Source organism: Muntiacus reevesi, chromosome 1 (genome assembly GCF_963930625.1).
Source record: "Muntiacus reevesi chromosome 1, mMunRee1.1, whole genome shotgun sequence".
Taxonomy (NCBI): Eukaryota; Metazoa; Chordata; class Mammalia; order Artiodactyla; family Cervidae; genus Muntiacus; species Muntiacus reevesi.
The window spans coordinates 253,877,422-253,895,960 of NC_089249.1; the positions used below are offsets into that span (position 1 = coordinate 253,877,422).

An 18,539-nucleotide genomic window follows, 5' to 3' on the forward strand; every position below is an offset into this window, starting at 1 on the left:
ATATATATATATATACATACATAAAAATTTTAAAAATTGATATTACCAAAGCATAAGATGATACAAGCTCAATCTTTCTGACCAAAAATTTGTATTTGAAATCCTAATTCTTAATATGAAGGTAATAGGAGTGGAAGCTCTGGGAAGTGATTAGATCCTGAGGACAGAGTCCTCATGAATGGAACTGTGTGCGTGTTAGTCGCTCAGTTGTGTCCGACTCTTTGTGACCCCATGGACTGTAGCCTGCCAGGCTCCTCTGTCCCTGGGATTCTCCAGGCGAGAATACTGCAGTAGTTTGCAATTTCCTTGTCCAAGGGAATCTTCCTCATCCAGGGATGGAACACGGGTCTCCTCCTAGATGGCCAGGTCGACGCCCGCGTAGGGGATGATGCCCAGAACCTTGGGCAGGTAGCCATTGTCGAAGGCGCGGGGCCCTTCTCACTCCAGGATCTGCTGCGCACAGTCCAGCAGCCTCTTTTGCTGGCCCTTCTGGCGGAGGGTCAGCCGCGTCTTCAGCACCTCCATGGGGTAGATGATGGTTGGGGATGTGGCACCAGCCAGGCAGCCAGCCACAAAGCGCCCCTGCACGTGCAGTGTCTCCGGTTGCCCCTGAATGGCCTGCGTGCTAACAGGCCATGAACTTGATGGCCAACTCAGGTGCAATCTTGAGCACATTAATTCCATTGCCAGTCACAGGGAGTGCAGGCCTCCTCTTGAATCATGCTCCTTTCCGAGGCCCCCCAGGATGTTCAGCTGTTGGGCTTGGAGGCGTGGATCTGCATGCAGACCTTGAGGCCGTCCAGAGGGGCTGTGCCTTTCCGGGACGTGGCACCCGCCACCGCGCCCGCCACCAACTGCTTCCACCACATGCTAGTCAGCTTCTCCTGCTCCGAGAGCTCATCCGGGATGGTCAGGCACTCGCCAATATCCAGGACCGTGGAATGCTTCCAGAAATACAGCACGTCTTCCATGTTGTCCAGAGAATGCAACAAGGAGTAAGTGGTCACGCCACTCCTGCCAGTCAATGGCCATGGTACTATCATGCGTCTCTGCTATGCAGGATTTTCCCTGCCTGCTCCAGCTAGATGGAAATGCCCAGGGCTCGGAAACTCTGCTGGATCTCAGAGACGTCGATCTGACCATCCTGATCGCGGTCCAGACGGTGGAACAGACGTAGGAGGCGCCGTTCCTGCTCCTGCAGGTAAAGGATAAACTCCTCCAGGTCAAGGCCGCCATCTGGGACAGCATCACCCTCAGGGGAGATGCCCTGTTAAGCGTTGTGGTCCGGGTCGCCCCCGCCCAGCCGGGCCAGGCCCTAGCGCAACTCACGGATGTCCACACGACCATCCTGGTGACTGTCCAACTCCCTGAAGAGGTGACCTCAGCGCTGACGCCACTAGACATCGCCCGCCCCCAGCCCCACCCCGCATGGTGCCTGCCCGCAGCAGGGAGGGGAGGCAGGCAGCGGCAGCGGGCTTGAAGGCTTCCCCTCCCCTACCCCTCCTGGAGCCTCGCCGGTTGCCTGCCGAGGCTCTGGATCTTGTAAGAGGCAGAGACTCCTACAAGTGCAGGAATGGGATTCATGAATGAGATCAGTTCAGTTCAGTTCAGTCGCTCAGTCGTGTCCACCTCTTCCTGACCCCATGGACGCCAGGCCTCCCTGTTCATCACCAGTTCCCGGAGCTTGCCCAAACTCATGTCCACTGAGTCGGTGATGCCATCCAACCATCTCACCCGATCAGTGCCCTTATAATAGAGACCCAGACTTCCCAGGTTGCTCAGTGGTAAATAATACACCTGCCAGTAGAAGACTCCGGTGGATTCCTGGGCCAGGAAGATCACCTGGAGAAGGAAGTGGCTGCCCACTCCTGGAGAAGGAAGTATTTTTGCCTGGGAAATCCCACAGACTGAAGAGCCTAGTGGCCTCCAGTCCATGGGGTTGCAAGAGTCAGATATGACTTAGCAGTCTTGACAGCCACCACCACAAGCCTCTCCTTCCCGGCTCATGTGGCCATTTCTCACTATGTTTTTCTATAGCAGGAGGGTCGGTGGAGTCCTCTGGGTCTGTTGTTGTTGTTTAGTCTGCCAAGTCGTGTCTGACTCTTTTGTGACCCCATGCACTGTAGCCTGCCAGGCGCCTCTGTCCATGGGATTCCTCAGGCAAAAGAATATTGTGGCGGAGTGGGTTGCCATTTTCTTCTTCTGGCAATATCCCAGACGCAGGGATCGAATCCACCTCTCATGCATTGGCAGGCAGATTCTCTACCACTAAGCCTAAGGAGAGGCTTACTAGATATTGAATCTCCTGGCTCCTTCATCTTGGATTTCCCAGGCTCCAGGACTGTAAGCGAGATGTTTCTGTTGTTAGTAAGCCATCTAGTCTATGGAATTGTTATATTCTGAATGGACTAAGGCATTACTATATGAACAAAATAGATCTCTTTTTCCCTATTAATTTAAAACAAAACAAAAAATTTTGTATTCTTCTATGGACTGAGCCTATGCATTCTCTTTTCTGGTGACATATGAAATGTAAAGATAAAGAATATAGGATGCTTATCACATCTATTGTATTTATTTCATATACTGCAGTTTTTTGTTTTTGTTTTTTTTGAACAATTGTTCTCACTCCTTGGGTCTAATATTTCATGAGCGTAGCTTAGAACATGAAATTCTACAGCATTTGTTCATAATGAACAAATGCCTACTTATGAATTCTTGTCTCAGAAGCTAATTTAATTGGTGAATTTCAACTACTATTGCTTATTTCACACTTCAGTAGGTAAAGATGCATTAATAATCGAAGTTTCAAACTGTAATTAACATTAGCTTTAGGCTCCTGACAATGAAATGATTACATTTTAATATATGGGTTGATAAAGTTAATCTAACATATGAATAAACAGCAGAAATAACTTACATTTACTCTTTCTCTGCAAATTGATACATGTATTTGCATGTTGTAAGGCATGGAAAATAAGTTAATGTCGAAGAAAAAGTTACAGGCTGTCAATACAATTCTTGAATATAATCAATTCAGTGTACCACAATGAATTCGAAACATTTCAACAAAAACCTTATTTTTCTTGAAAAAAATTAAAAGATACTTTTCACCTGGCTTGATTTTGTTTCACAGTTTTACAAGTTTATATCTTATTTACTCTGTTTTTAACTGAATTGATTACTTTATAAAGCTCCCTAAATGATGAATTTGTATGCTGACATCTTGTTCTTAATCATAGAAAACCATATTGTCTGAATGCGTTTGCCTGGTCTTATATTATGGTGCTAGTGGTAAAGAACACACCTCCATTGTAGGAGATGCAAAGAGACTTGAGTTCGACTCAAGGGTCAGGAAGATCCCTTGGAGGAGTGCACAGCAACCCACTCGAGTAATCCCTTGGACAGAGGAGCCTAGCAGCTCCGGTACATAGGTTCTCAAAGAGTTGGACATGACTTAAGAGATTTAGTATGCACATATATTAACTTTATGTTGAGAAAAATTATATTCATGATATAGTATCAATCGAAAGAGCAAAACACTTTTCTTGAATAGTATTTAGTGGAATTTTCCATAATACTTAAAAAAAATAATAGTGTTTAGAATGGTATAAAATATGAATAATTGAGGTTGCTAATTGTGGTACTTTAACATCTCCTAACACTTCACAGCTTCAGGTGCACAAGAACAGAAAAACAGCCTAACTTCTTTTCCAGATAGGATTGATTGCTCAGAACCCTAGAATACATCAGTTCTTTTGACATATCCAAATGTGTGTACCTTATAGTTATTAAAGACTAGGCTGGCCTTTAAAACAAACTCAAAGAAATAGACTGAATTAGCTAAACATATGGGTTAAATTCCTATGCTGATCTCAGATGTCAGATTACAGAGCTAAGAAAAGAGGCTTTTTTATTTCCCATACTAAATGGTACTCATTATGAAAACACATTCAGAGTTACCTACAGATTTTGAAATCTATATTCTTTGCCCTTTGGGCATGGCTAGAATTCTATATCAAATTGAGACTTAAAGAAGAAACTCATCAGACACCTAATAGTCATCAGAAACTTGATGGCGACTTGAGCAAAGGTAGTTTTGTGTCTGTGCTCAGTCATGTCTGACTCTTTGTGACCTGAAGGACTGTAGCCCGCAAGTCTCCTCTGTTCTATGGAACTTTCCAGGCAAGAAAGGTAATTTTATTTAATCCTAATAATAAACTTGTAAAGTAATACCTTATATTTCAAATAAGGTATTGAAAATTTACTAAATTTTATTAGTGTTAAAAAGTTAAGTGATTTACCTCCATGACAGAAAAGGAATCTGAGGGCATTTTCTGATTTTAAGTCATGTTTTTTGTATGCTTAAAGAAATTATGCATGGTATATAAAAATATATATAGTGCTATACGCCCAGTACTTTTCTAAATGCATTATATGGATCTTTCAAATGAGGACTCCAAAGTCCAGAGAAGTTAAACAACTTACACACTTCTGACAACTGGTAAAGAGTTGGAGACCTTGAGTATTTGACTCCAGATTTGTGTTGTTCCTGACTACACATTCCTACCTTCTACCATTTGGAACAGGTACACGTATCATTTTTATTTAAATATGTGATTATTATTTGGGGTTTCCCTGGTGGCTCAGCAGGTAAAGAAACTGCCTGCAATGCAAGAGAATGGGGTTCAATCTCTGGATTGGGAAGATCCCCTAGAGAAAGAAATAGAACACTCCAGTGTTTTTGACTGGAGAATTCCATGGTCAGAGGAGCCTGGCGGGCTACAGTCTATGGGGTCACAAAGAATCAGACACAACTGAGCAACTAACATGCACACACATTATTATACCTAATGTCTCGAGTGAGAGAATAATGAGTCACTCTTCATCCCACAATGATAATGAATGTGCACTAGAGCTAAGATGGTTTCCTTCTTTTATTATTTTTCGCATTATTCTAGTTATATTGATTGCATAATATCAATGTCCCAGTGTTATACTCTTTCAGATTTATTTGTTAAGTGTCAGATTGATCTCTTTTGTTAACTTTTAAGATAATCTCACCAGATGGCATTAAGAATACATAATTAAATTAGGAGTTATAATAAAGATATACAATATTTTTTATCCCCAGGAAGGCTTAACATTTCATTCCCTTTCTTGTATTTGTGTTCAATAATCCCAAATGTCATGAATAATTACATACAGCTATTTAAAAAAATACTCTGTTGAGATAGAAAATCTACCAGATGCTATTATAATCACTGTTTCTTGCAGTTTAAATTTTAGGCAATTGTTTGGAGACAAATTAAAACAAAATGGACATTTGTTTTATTGAAACTACTTGTTATGAGTTATATTTGTGTTCAGATATCTAGCATTATGTGCCAACTGTTTTTCTTCAATCTTCATACATGGTAACTAGCAATAATTTTAAACGAAATCAAGCTTGGTTGTTAGTCTTAATGACTAACCAGAAACCTCTGAAATATCTGATGAGACTGTGGCTTGAAAATGCCATGGTCCTGTCATATAAAGATATTCTTTAACAGAAGGAATAATATATTAATTTCACAAACAAAACAACCAGAGTAACTCATCATGTGACACCCCTACTTTAATCTTTCTTACCTGGATTTTGAGATTGCCATAATGACTGAGTTGCCAAGTAGTAGTTCTGCAACCTCGCTCCAGAGATTCTCATACTCCATAAGGATAGCAGTTGGCCAAAGAGCAGAAGCATCAGGCCAGGGAGCAGCTCATCAGAGTGCATGGCCAAGATGCCACAGATGATTGAGAATCATCAGGCTCACCTGCAGATGGTGTTAAAAAGTAAAACCTCACAGGCCTCACTTCCAGAGAATCTGAATTAGTAAGAACCATAATTTTCAACAAGCATCCCCTTTTACTGCTCCCAGTGCTTTTTCTAATGCAGATAATGCACAACTCTTGCTTTGAGAAATAATACATAGGATCATGAGGCAAGCAATGCATCAGAATTACACAGAGAATGATTTGAGCATTTGCATGTCCAGGTATATAAATACCTTCATAGAATTCCACAGCAGATTTCTGCAGATTATCTCTGAAATAGAAGCACTGATTCACACCATTGAAGTTACTCGTGACTATTATCAGAGACACAAACCCTTCATCCATTTCTTCTCCCTCCTCCTCCTCTCTTTCCACTATTTTTTTTTTTTTTTTAGGATTATCTTGTTTAACAGGTGCCTCAGTGTTGCTGTTTTTGGTTTGTTTTCTTCAGGAGGCTCTGAAGAACACAAAAACATCCTTCTGTTAATATAAACAGTGATTGATGACAGGATTTTGAATGCCACTTTTTTTTTTAATTTGGCACAATACTTGTAGAAGACAAGTGGTCTTTGTCATTAATTCAGAGACTATTCAGCCCAGTATTAATATTCTTGATAGTTGATACATAGAATGAATTTTTCAGGCAGCAAAGATTATAACAAAATTATAAATCCAATCTCTAACTCCGACCTTCTCCACTACAATATGAATGTAAAAGGGCACCTGTTCTCATTATGATCTTTAGACTGTCATCATCAGGGCTAATTCTAATGTTACACTATGGATGATAAGTAGTTGAAATCCAATTTGAATGCATAATACCACATTTAATTTACAGTACCACCTGTCAATAAGAAATAGACTGAGGCATATCTTATGAGATATCCATAGGGAATATTCAATTATAATTAACCTTCCTATTTTTGTTAAATCTTTGTCCTGAAATGGATTGTTTGTGCCATTTCTTATTCTTCTAACAATCTGTCACTAGAAAGAATTTGAATTTTAATCTAATATTCTCTGAGAAATACAATAGAGGATGTTTCTTTTAATCTCCTCAGTACTACTATGACTTGTCTATTTAATTTCTTTTCCATAGGTTAATTATGACTAAGGTTGTGATCTTTGTGCAGGTGTAGATTTCTTTGGCAGACTGTGGAAAATTATTTTTTGCAAACCATATTGAGTACAATATATGGCAAATGGGACATTTCACTTTTCTACTTTAATAGTAGTAAGAAGAAAAAGAATAATTTTAGTTCAAATGATGCAATTGAGAGCATATGAATGCATGCTTTCCTGTGGATAACTTTATAAAATTAGTTTTAAGCAATAATTAACTACTATATATAACCTCAAAACCATTAAAATGATACATATATATATATATATATATAAAACCTCTAAACAATATAAAATTAAGACAATAGGTTTTACATAAAATTAAGCACTAGATTTAGCAGTGTATCTTTTATTGAGTCAACTTGTTGACAAATGGAATCAGACTTGATGGACATGCATGAATTTGAGCAATCTCCAGGAGCTCGTGATGGACAGGGACGCATGGCATGCTGCAGTCCATGGTGTCACAAAGAGTTGGACATGACTCTGCAACTGAGAGAGATTGACAATTGAAATCTTTGCTTATTTTTTTCTTTCTCTTTTTCATCATACTTGGCAAACGTAATGAAACTATAGCGCTTTCTTAGCCTGAATGTTTTACAGATACCCATGTCTATCTTGGCTTTTTACTCATGAGTGAACAAGAGTTAAAAGAGCAGAGGCCTTGCTTCCATCTCAAGAGGCCTTCTCTTCATAAGTACAGTGTAGGAGGTGGGTGTCAAACAACTCTTTGGCAGGCAGTAGGCTGAGTTTTGCAAGCAGTCAGGTACAGAAACAGACATATCTATATCCCTTCTATGGAGCTGCATGCACTTGAGCAAGCTAACAGGTATTCCTGAGGTTTAGTTGTGCTGATTTCTTAAAAGTAAAATAGGGCTAATGATACTGAGTTTTAGCAAGCTCTGGGAGATGGAAAAGGACTGGGAAGCCTGGCATCCTGCAGTCCATGGGGTCACAAAGAGTGAGACAAGACTGAGTGAGTAACAATGATAGCAATACTAAGCACAGAGAACAGTGGAAGGTTTAAAGGTGATGATGGATCTGGTACCAAGAAAGCACTCAAAACAGGCAGCTCATATTTTGCTTTTGTCTTACAAATATTTTAACTCTACGTTTGTAAAATGATTGGTTTAGATCTTTAAAGTGTTCTTGAAGGGAAATGAACAGAACTAAACAGTGGATCGCAACAAACTGTGGAAAATTCTTGGAGATGGGCATACCAGACCACCTGACCTGCCTCCTGAGAAATCTGTATGCAGGTCAGGAAGCAACAGTTAGAACTGAACAAGGAGAGGGAGGTGGGAGGGGGGATCGGGATGGGGAATACGTGTAACTCTATGGCTGATTCATATCAATTGTATGACAAAACCCACTGAAATGTTGTGAAGTAATTAGCCTCCAACTAATAATTAAAAAAAAAAAAAAAAATAAGAACTGGACAAGGAGCAACAGACTGGTTCCAAATTGGGAAAGGAGTACATCAAGGCTGTATATTGTCACCCTGCTTATTTAACTTATATGCAGAGTACATCATGAGAAATGCTGAGCTGCCTGAAGCACAAGATGGAATCAAGATTGCAGGGAGAAATATCAAAAACCTCAGATATGCAGATGACACCATGCTTATAGCAGAAAGTGAAGAACAAAAGAGCCTCTTGATGAAAGTGAAAGAGGAGAGTGAAAATGTTGGCTTAAAACTCAACATCCAGAAAACTAAGATCATAGTAGCTTCTCCCATCACTTCTTGGAAAATAGATGAAGAAACAATGGAAATAGTGGCTGACTTTATTTCTGGGGGCTCCAAAATCACTGCAGATGGTGACTGCAGGCATGAAATAAAAGATGCTTGCTCCTTGGAAGAAAAGTTATGACCAACCTAGACAGCATATTAGAAAGCAGAGACATTATTTTGCCAACAAAGTTCCATCTAATCAAAGCTATGGTTTTTCCGGTAGTCATGTATGGATGTGAAAGTTGGACTATAAAGAAAACTGCTGCTGCTGCCAAGTCACTTCAGTAGTGTCCAAATCTGTGCAACCCTATGGACAGCAGCCCACCAGGCTCCTCTGTCCACAGGATTCTCAAGGCAAGAATACTGGAGATGGTTGCCATTTACTTCTCCAAAAGAAAGCTGAGCCCCGAAAAATTGATGGCTTTGAACTGTGGTGTTGGAGGAGACTCTTGAGAGTCCCTTGGACTGCAAGGAGATCCAATCCGTCCATCCTAAAGGAGATCAGTCCTGAATATCATTGGAAGGACTGATGCTGAAGCTGAAATTCCAATACTTTGGCCACCTGATGCGAAGAAGTGACTCATTGGAAAAGACCCAGATACTGGGAAAGATTGAAAGCAGGAGGAGAAGGGGATAACAGAGGATGAGATGGTTGGATGGCATCACCAACTCAATAAACTTGAATTTGAGTAAGCTCCAGGAGTTGGTGATGGACAGGGAGACCTGGCATGCTGCAGTCCATGGGGTCGCAAAGAGTCAGACATGACTGAGTGACTGAACTCACTGACTGAAGGGAAATAGGAAGAGAAGGAGAAGTTGAATTTTTTTCCTCTTCTGATTTTTAGAGACATACATATATTTTTTTTAATTTTTAAAATTCTCACTAAATCCCCAAACTTAGAGAAAGTCTAGGTTAAACCAGAGTAAGACAAAATAATTCAGATACTGGATCAACCTAAATCTATTCAGGAAGTTTAATATTGACCACCCAAAAAAGTTGGTGCTATTTATATATATTAAAAACAAAACAAGTTATTTAAAAAATAATCACTAAAACAGCACCTAGAACAGTAAACTACCAACCAAGGTTAGCTTGAGGTGATTAATTTTAGATATACTTTTGATAAGGTGACTCTTTAAAATGCAAATTTAATTCTGTTTGGGGAAAAATATGCCTAACTGGAAACACTGATATAACTGATGATATCTGTTTTCTCCTCAAAAGGAAATGGAGTGTCATCATGCATTTATAGTTATTTGCTTTGAATATAGACTTAATCAAAGAATTTGAATGATGCAGTGCTTTTATAGAAAGGCATGCATACATATATACATGACATATGATACTCAAATGACATAGTCTGTCAGGTAAAAGTGGAAGTTTTGTAACACTTAAAAGAGACAGAGTAGCAGAGTATGGGGTTTCAGAGTGTTCTGGGCACCAGCTGCCTTGGGTTTGCCTGCTGGCTCTCCTTACAGAGGTTATTCCCCGTGCCTTAGTTCTATGTCCTATACAATATGAAAAAAATACTTCTTTATGCATAGGTTTGTTATGAGTTCTTACTTGTAAAACACTTAAAGCAGCAACTGGTACATTGATCCCTGGGTTGGGAAGATCCCCTGGAAAAAGGAAAGACTACCCACCTCAGTATTCTGACCTGGAGAATTCCATGGACTGTGTAGTCCATGGGGTGGTAAAGAGTTGGACGCAAGTTAGCAACTTCCACTTTCACTTTCAACTATGACATAAAAGAAATATACTTATCTTTATAGTGTATTTGCCTTCAACTGAATTAAAATAATCTTTCCTCCCATGATACATACCTGTCTCTTGATACTCAAAGTACAAAAGTCATCATTTGACCTATTATTTCAAGAAATAGCAAATTATCATTTAGAACTCTGTATGTAATTTCTCTTTTGATCTTCATGAAAATCTATAAGGTGTGTACTCTTATCCTCAATTTACAGATAAAGAATGAGTGACTGATGGTAAGATGTTTTGTTTCAAGCATTGCTTTGTAATCATGGTTAAACATGGTATCACCTTTTCCTCTACAGTCATGTTATTATAAGTACAGGTAAATTTCTACCCCCAGTCCAGTAATCTTAAGGATTATGTTCATGAAAGGGAGATTCAATTCCATAGAAATTAATTGACCTGATGTATCTCCTATAATGACAGGTATAACTTCATCCCACTACAACAGCTGTGGTGGCCACACAGGATATTTTTCATGTTCTTATTCCCCCAGTAGCTCAAGTTACAGTTTCCACATTATATTCATATAAGAGGTGTAAAATATAAGACAGTTTAGATGTTAGATGTGTATATTAAATCAATAAAAGTCACACATATCAGCTTTCTGCCAATAACAGCCAAAGAAGATAAAAATGAAAGATGCCTTCTGTTTACTGGGATCTTTCTCAATTACTTGTTAGAACTTGATTTTGATTTTTTTTTTTTTAATCTTGGGAAGAGATTTGAAATTTTCCTTTTGCATCATTGTACAGTGAATTTTCATCACATACTTTAACCTTCCTTCTTCAATCAGAGTGCTTCTTTTATTTAAGGAAACATGATTTTTCATTTTGAGAAGCTAATTTATTTATCAGTATTACCTATAGATAACCAGTGACAGAGACAAACTTCACAAGGAAGGAAGCAGACCCTTCTGTTCCCAAGGTGATCCATATTTATTGAAGGTAACCCATTTCTATCTATATTCACTTTTCTTAAATCTGCCACCCGCAAAAGAAAACATCCTGTTATTTCCTTTTCACTTATTTTTTTTTGAAAATGATTAGTAGGAACATTTCAACTTCTTAATCAGAAACAAAAATAAATATGAAATACTGACAAAATATGTTTGTTGATAAAGTTATCAATACAGGAAAATTAAATACATATTTTACACACACTGCAGATTTTAGAACAATTAATTCAATTATTCTAAAACTGAGTCAAAATACATTTTATACTACATAGCATGTGATATGCATTTAAAGAATTAATGATTGAGAATAATGAAGGCTATAATAACAAATGCAAATTAAACTTCATAAAAGTTGATTGTTGTAAGAACTATTGACTTCAAATTCAGGCATTTAATTTTTTATGGTACTCTTGAATTAATGCAGTATTTATGAAGGATAAAATTTGGAAACAGAAAATGTATATCTATTTAAAGAAGTTTACACATTTTATATGAAAATCTTATCTTTTGGGGATTTATAGAATTTATCTGTAATCTGGCCCTAAAGACAGTCTTTATGTTACTTTTCATACAGTTCATCTTCGCCTGTGAACATAGGTAAAACTTTAACTTTTAAATATTCCGTAATTTTAAACAAATGTATCTATATTAGATACGTTTCTAAATGAATCTCTTTAAATATATTAATTATTTAAAAAATTGATTTTGTGATCTTTTTTCTACAATTCAATGGAAGTTCCAAATTAATATTTGATATAGACTATACCACATAATTAATAAAGTTCTAAAACTGGGAAATCAAAAGGAATTCAGTCTAGTTCAGTTGCTCAGTCGTGTCTGACTATTTGCGACCCCAGGAACCACAGCACACCAGGCTCCCTGTCCATCACCAACTCCCAGAGTCTACCCAAACCACGTCCATCGAGTCGGTGATGCCATCCAACCGTCTCATCCTCTGTCGTCCCCTTCTCCTCCCGCCCTCAATCTTTCCCAGCATCAAGGTCTTTTCAAATGAATCAACTTTCCACATCAGGTGGCCAAAGTATTGGAGTTTCAGCTTCAACATCAGTCCTTCCAATGACAACATCAGTCCTTCCAATGAACACCCAGGACTGATCTGCTTTAAGATGGACTGGTTGGACCTCCTTGAAGTCCAAAGGACTCTCAAGAGTCTCCTCCAACACCATAGTTCAAAAGCATCAATTCTTTGGTGCTCAGCTTTCTTTATAGTTCAACTCTCACATCCATACATGACCACTGGAAAAACCATAGCCTTGACTAGATGGACCTTTGTTGGCAAAGTAATGTCTCTGCTTTTAAACATGCTGTCTAGGTTGGTCATAACTTTCCTTCCAAGGAGTAAGCATCTTTTCATTTCATGGCTGCAATCACCATCTACAGTGATTTTGGAGCCCCCCAAAATAAAGTCAGTCATTTTTTTCCACTGTTTCCCCATCTATCTGCCATGAAGTGATGGGACCGGATGCTATGATAGTTTTCTTAATGTTGAGCTTTAAGCCAACTTTTTCACTCTCCTCTTTCACTTTCATCAAGAGGTTCTTTAGTTCTTCTTCACTTTCTGCCATAAGGGTGGTATCATCAGCATATCTGAGGTTATTGATATTTCTCCCGGCAATCTTGATGCCAGCTTTTGTTTCCTCCAGCCCAGCGTTTCTCTTGATGTACTCTGCATATAAATTAAATAAACAGGATGACAATATACAGCTTTGATGTACCCATTTTCCTATTTGGAACCAGTCTGTTGTTCCATGTTCAGTTCTAACTGTTGCTTCCTGACCTGCATACAGGTTTCTCAAGAGGCAGGTCAGGTGGTCTGGTATTCCCATCTCTTTCGGAATTTTCCAGTTTATTGTGATCCACACAGTCAAAGGCTGTGGCATCGTCAATACAGCAGAAATAGATGCTTTTCTGGAGCTCTTCTTTTTTCAATGATCCAGCGGATGTTGGCCATTTGATTTCTGGTTCCTCTGCCTTTTCTAAAACCAGCTTGGACATCTGGAAGTTTGTGATTCACGTATTGCTGAAGCCTGACTTGGAGAATTTTAAGCATCACTTTACTAGAGTGTGAGATGAGTGCATTGAGCATTCTTCAGCATTGCCTTTCTTTGGGATGGGAATGAAAATGGGCCTTTTCCAGTCCTGTGGCCACTGCTGAGTTTTCCAAATTTGGTGGCTTATTGAGTGCAGCACTTTCACAGCATCATCTTTCAGGATTTGAATTAGCTCAACTGGAATTCCATCACCTCCACTAGCTTTGTTCATTGTGATGCTTCCTAAGGCCCACTTGGCTTCACATTCCGGCATGTCTGGCTCCAGGTGAGTGATCACACCATCATGATTTTCTGGGTCATGAAGATCTTTTTTGTACAGTTCTTCTGTGTATTCTTGCCACCTCTTCTTAATATCTTCTTCTTTTGTCAGATCCCTACCATTTCTGTCCTTTATTGAGCTCATCTCTGCATGAAATATTCCCTTGGTAACTCTACTTTTCTTGAAGAGACCTCTAGTCTTTCCCATTCTATTGTTTTCCTCTATTTCTTTGCATTGATCACTGAGGAAGGCTTTCTTATCTCTCCTTGCTATTCTTTGGAACTATGCATTCAAATGGATATCTCTTTCCTCTTCTCCTTTACTTTTCACTTCCCTTATTTCCACAGCTATTTGTAAGCCCTCCTCAGACAGTCATTTTTCTTTTTTGCATTTCTTTTTATTGGGGATGGTCTTGATTCCTATCTCCTGTACATTGTCACAAACCTCCATGCATAGTTCATCAGGCATTCTGTCTGTCAGATCTAGTCCCTTAAATCTATTTCTCACTTCCACTGTATAGTCATAAGGGATTTGATTTAGGTCATACCTGAATGGTCTAGTGGTTTTCTCCACTTTCTTCAATTTCAGTCTAAATTTGGCAATAAGGAGTTCATGATCCGATCCACAGTCAGCTCAAGGTCTTGTGTTTGCTGACTGTATAGAACTTCTCCATCTTTGGCTGCAAAGAATATAATCTGTCTGATTTCAGTGTTAACCATCTGGTGATGTTCATGTGTAGAGTCTTCTCTTGTGTTGTTGGAAGAGGGTGTTTTCTATGACTAGTGTGTTCTCTTGGCAGAACTCTATTAGCCTTTTGCCCTGCTTCATTCTGTACTCCAAGGCCAAATTTGCCTGTTATTCCAGGTGTTTCTTGACTTCCTACTTTTGCATTCTTGTCCCCTATAATGAAAAAGACATCTTTTTGGGGTGTTAGTTCTAGATGGTCTTGTAGTTCTTCATAGAACTGTTCAACTTCAGCTTCTTCAGCATTATCAAAAGGAATGATATTGGACTATTATATGTTAATTGTGAGAAGAAATTACTTTCAGTACTATAGAATTCAATATCTTCCTAGTCACCTCCTCAATACTGTTTCAGGGTAAATGTTGATCACAGATGGAACCATACAATTCACAGGAAGATTTCCCATAAATTGAATCAATTCATCAGATCACTATCATGATAAACAATAGGACAATTCTATAAGAGGGGTATACATAGACTCATATTATTTTAAACCTAATATGACATTTTGTATACAAAATAGAATGTTAATTCTTAGGCCCCAATGTATCAAACCTGTCTCCCAACCTTTTCATTTTTGAAAATGATATCAGTACTTGGCTTTTAGCTTTGGGCAAAAATAAAAATTTTCTTTGATTTCTCTCACCCTCACACTGTGATTATGCTCTACAGATTCTACTTTAAAATATATGCTAGATATTACTACTTCTTACCACATCCACAGTGATGCTAGTAGAGCCCACCATCATCTCTTGCAAGGCAGACTCACAATAGCACCCAGATTCAACTTCCTATTTTTAACCTCAACTCTTAACATCTTTTGATCCCCATGGAATAGCTAGAATGATCCTTAAAATAATGAAAACAATTATATTCCTTCCCCACTCAAAACCTACCTTTGTAGATCTATATTGTAGTTAAAAGGTAGATTCCTTGTCATGGCCTACATTATATAACATCTCCTAGATCTCTGGACACATTTTAACTTACTTTTCACACTATGTCCATATTTTAAGCTATTTATTTTATCTCAGGGCTTCTGTACTTAGAGTTCTCACCTACTTGTAATGTTCTTCCTCAACATCTTTTCATAACTTACTTCTTCAGTACATTCAAGTCTCTGTTCAAAAGTCATCTCTAGAAAAGCACTTTCTTTGCCTGTCATTTCCAAAGGAATGCTGGTAAATTGACTCTCGGAGAAGGAGTGGGAGTTCTGATTATAGGCATTGCCAATTTCCTTGATTTCAAGCTACAGGTGACTTAAAAACCTACTTGCAAAAGTCCTGAATATTTCACAATAAACTTTCTTGAACCAGTGTAAGCTACATCTGAAATATCCAACTCCTTTACCATACTTATCTAATTCTCTAGCCTCTACCATATTTTATCTTTTTATATTGTCTAAAATTATGTGTTTGATTGCCTGTTTGCTGTTTCTCCTTAAGCATAAAAGTAGCACTAGAGCAGGGAACCTGTCTGTCTTATTCTCTATGATATTGCTAACATTCAGAGTAACCCCTGGAACATAGTAGACAGCCTATAATCATTTGATGAACAAACTAATAAATAAGTGGGTCAAGCCTATCTGCTATCCTCAGTGCCCCTCAAGAAAGCTAGAGTTTAGAGCTCATACCTTTTAATTCTTCCCAGCAATGTTTCCTTTTTGTCCTCTCCAACTGAGAGGTAATGTAGGAAAAAGATAAATTATGTTTTAAGAGGGCCAAAGAGGAAAGGACATTCTAAATTCTTTACCTAGAACTAAAGTAAGTTTATGTGAAAGCTCCTTATTATCCAGATAAAATCACCCTAACTTAGAAACATACATTTACATGTGGTTAATGGCTAAAATATTCTAATGTTCAGATTTGTGTAATATAATCCAGTTTTCCTAACTTAAAATCTACCAAGAGTTCACACTTGCTCACTAAAAATCTGACAATGATTAGCTTATTATGTCTATTACCATCATTTACATAGTAGTTACATAGAAAGAGAATCTCAACAAAGGACATTTTGAAATTATGTTCTATAAAGCCAACACCAGTTTAACAATAATTGTATTGTCTTTGAATAACTTCTCCAGTAATAAATGGATTTTCCATTATTGCAAACAGCTCATGTAATACCAGCATGGTAACAATGATGGTTTTAAAGAGAAAGTTAAATAATCAGTGACTCAGTTTCCCCATTTTAGAAGTAAAACAATTATGTTTCCCTGACTTCCTCCTGAGGCCAGTAAATGATCTATTTGATATATTTGGAATTGCTTATAGGTAATGGAAAAAAAAAATTAAACCCTCTTAGTATCTGAGAAACACAATCTGGTTTCATTAAACACCTCCTAACAAACACATGAAAAGATGCTCAACATCACTCATCATCAGAGAAATGCAAATCAAAACCACAATGAGGTACCATTACACGCCAGTCAGGATGGCTGCTATCCAAAAGTCTACAAGCAATAAATGCTGGAGAGGGTGTGGAGAAAAGGGAACCCTCTTACACTGTTGGTGGGAATGCAAACTAGTACAGCCACTATGGAGAACAGTGTGGAGATTTCTTAAAAAACTGGAAATAGAACTGCCATATGACCCAGCAATACCACTTCTAGGCATACACACTGAGGAATCCAGATCTGAAAGAGACACGTGCACCCCAATGTTCATTGCAGCACTGTTTATAATAGCCAGGACATGGAAGCAACCTAGATGCCCATCAGCAGATGAATGGATAAGGAAGCTGTGGTACATATACACCATGGAATATTACTCAGCCGTTAAAAAGAATGCATTTGAATCAGTTCTAATGAGATGGATGAAAATGGAGCCAATTATACAGAGTGAAGTAAGCCAGAAAGATAAAGATCATTACAGTATACTAACACATATATACGGAATTTAGATAGACGGTAATTATAACCCTATATGCAAAACAGAAAAAGAGACACAGAAGTACAGAACAGACTTTTGAACTCTGGGGGAGAACGTGAGGGTGGGATGTTTTGAAAGAACAGCATGTATATTATCTATGGTGAAACGGACCACCAGCCCAGGTGGGATACATGAGTCAGGTGCTCGGGCCTGGTGCTCTGGGAGGACCCTGAGGAGTCGGGTGGAGAGGGAGGTGGGAGGGGGGATCGGGATGGGGAATACGTGTAACTGTATGGCTGATTCATGTCAATGTATGACAAAACCCACTGAAATGTTGTAAAGTGATTGGCCTCCAACTAATAAAATAATATTTAAAAAAAAAAAAAAACAAAAAAAAAACACCTCCTGTTCAAAAGAGTATTTCTGGCAATATACTCTACCTTCATGAATTTCCAACTTTGAGACCTGGAGGATTCTGTTCTGAAACGTGCTTTTTAGTGACATAAAAACAGTTATTTGTATGTGCTTATCCTGCCTCAAGATGATGACCTTTCCTGGGGTATTTGAAATGTGGCTAGTTCTTTACTAAGGCTAGGAATTTTGAAATTGGCAAGGACACTAAAGTGTTTTGTTTTTTTCCCCCATCACTGCCCATGAACAATAAAGTTGGCACAACATTTTATTCTCAAAAAATGATACAACAATATTTCCTTAGTTCTAATTTTTCTATTGCCTTATTAACACTGCTAAAATAATTTCCTAGTTGTTTTATAAATATAGAAGAATAAATCCTCTTCTCAAATAATGAAATTCTGAATTGTTTAGAGAAGCTGTCTGATGTTGAGTGCTTTATTTTTTTTTCCACTAAAAATAACTAATTTGAGCCTCAGTTTAGAAATGAGCATGTCCACTCTCCACCCCAAATATTCTTTGACATGTTAATAGTCACATTTTGGAACCTATAAAGATTCCACAGAAAAGGTCAAAAGATACATCTCTTCATATTTATATCTACTAAGAGGAGAGTTCTGTTTATAAGATCTCATCATGGAAACTCGGAGTAAATCCAGCTTCAAACAGAAGATAAGGTTTGCTTCACTACAAGAATTCAGAAGCTGCTACTTCCACATTTACACAAAACAAACCTCAGACAAGTCAGAACTGCAATCCAAGCAGTGACCTCTATCTGAGCCCCCATAAACCAGATAA

The 18,539-nt window shown here is 38.3% G+C and overlaps 1 pseudogene; it reads right to left on the reverse strand.

Moving 5' to 3' along the window:
* Positions 1-354: 354 nt before the first annotated feature.
* Positions 355-18,539, reverse strand: part of LOC136158541 (mitochondrial adenyl nucleotide antiporter SLC25A23 pseudogene) — a 33,075-nt pseudogene continuing 14,890 nt past the window's right edge.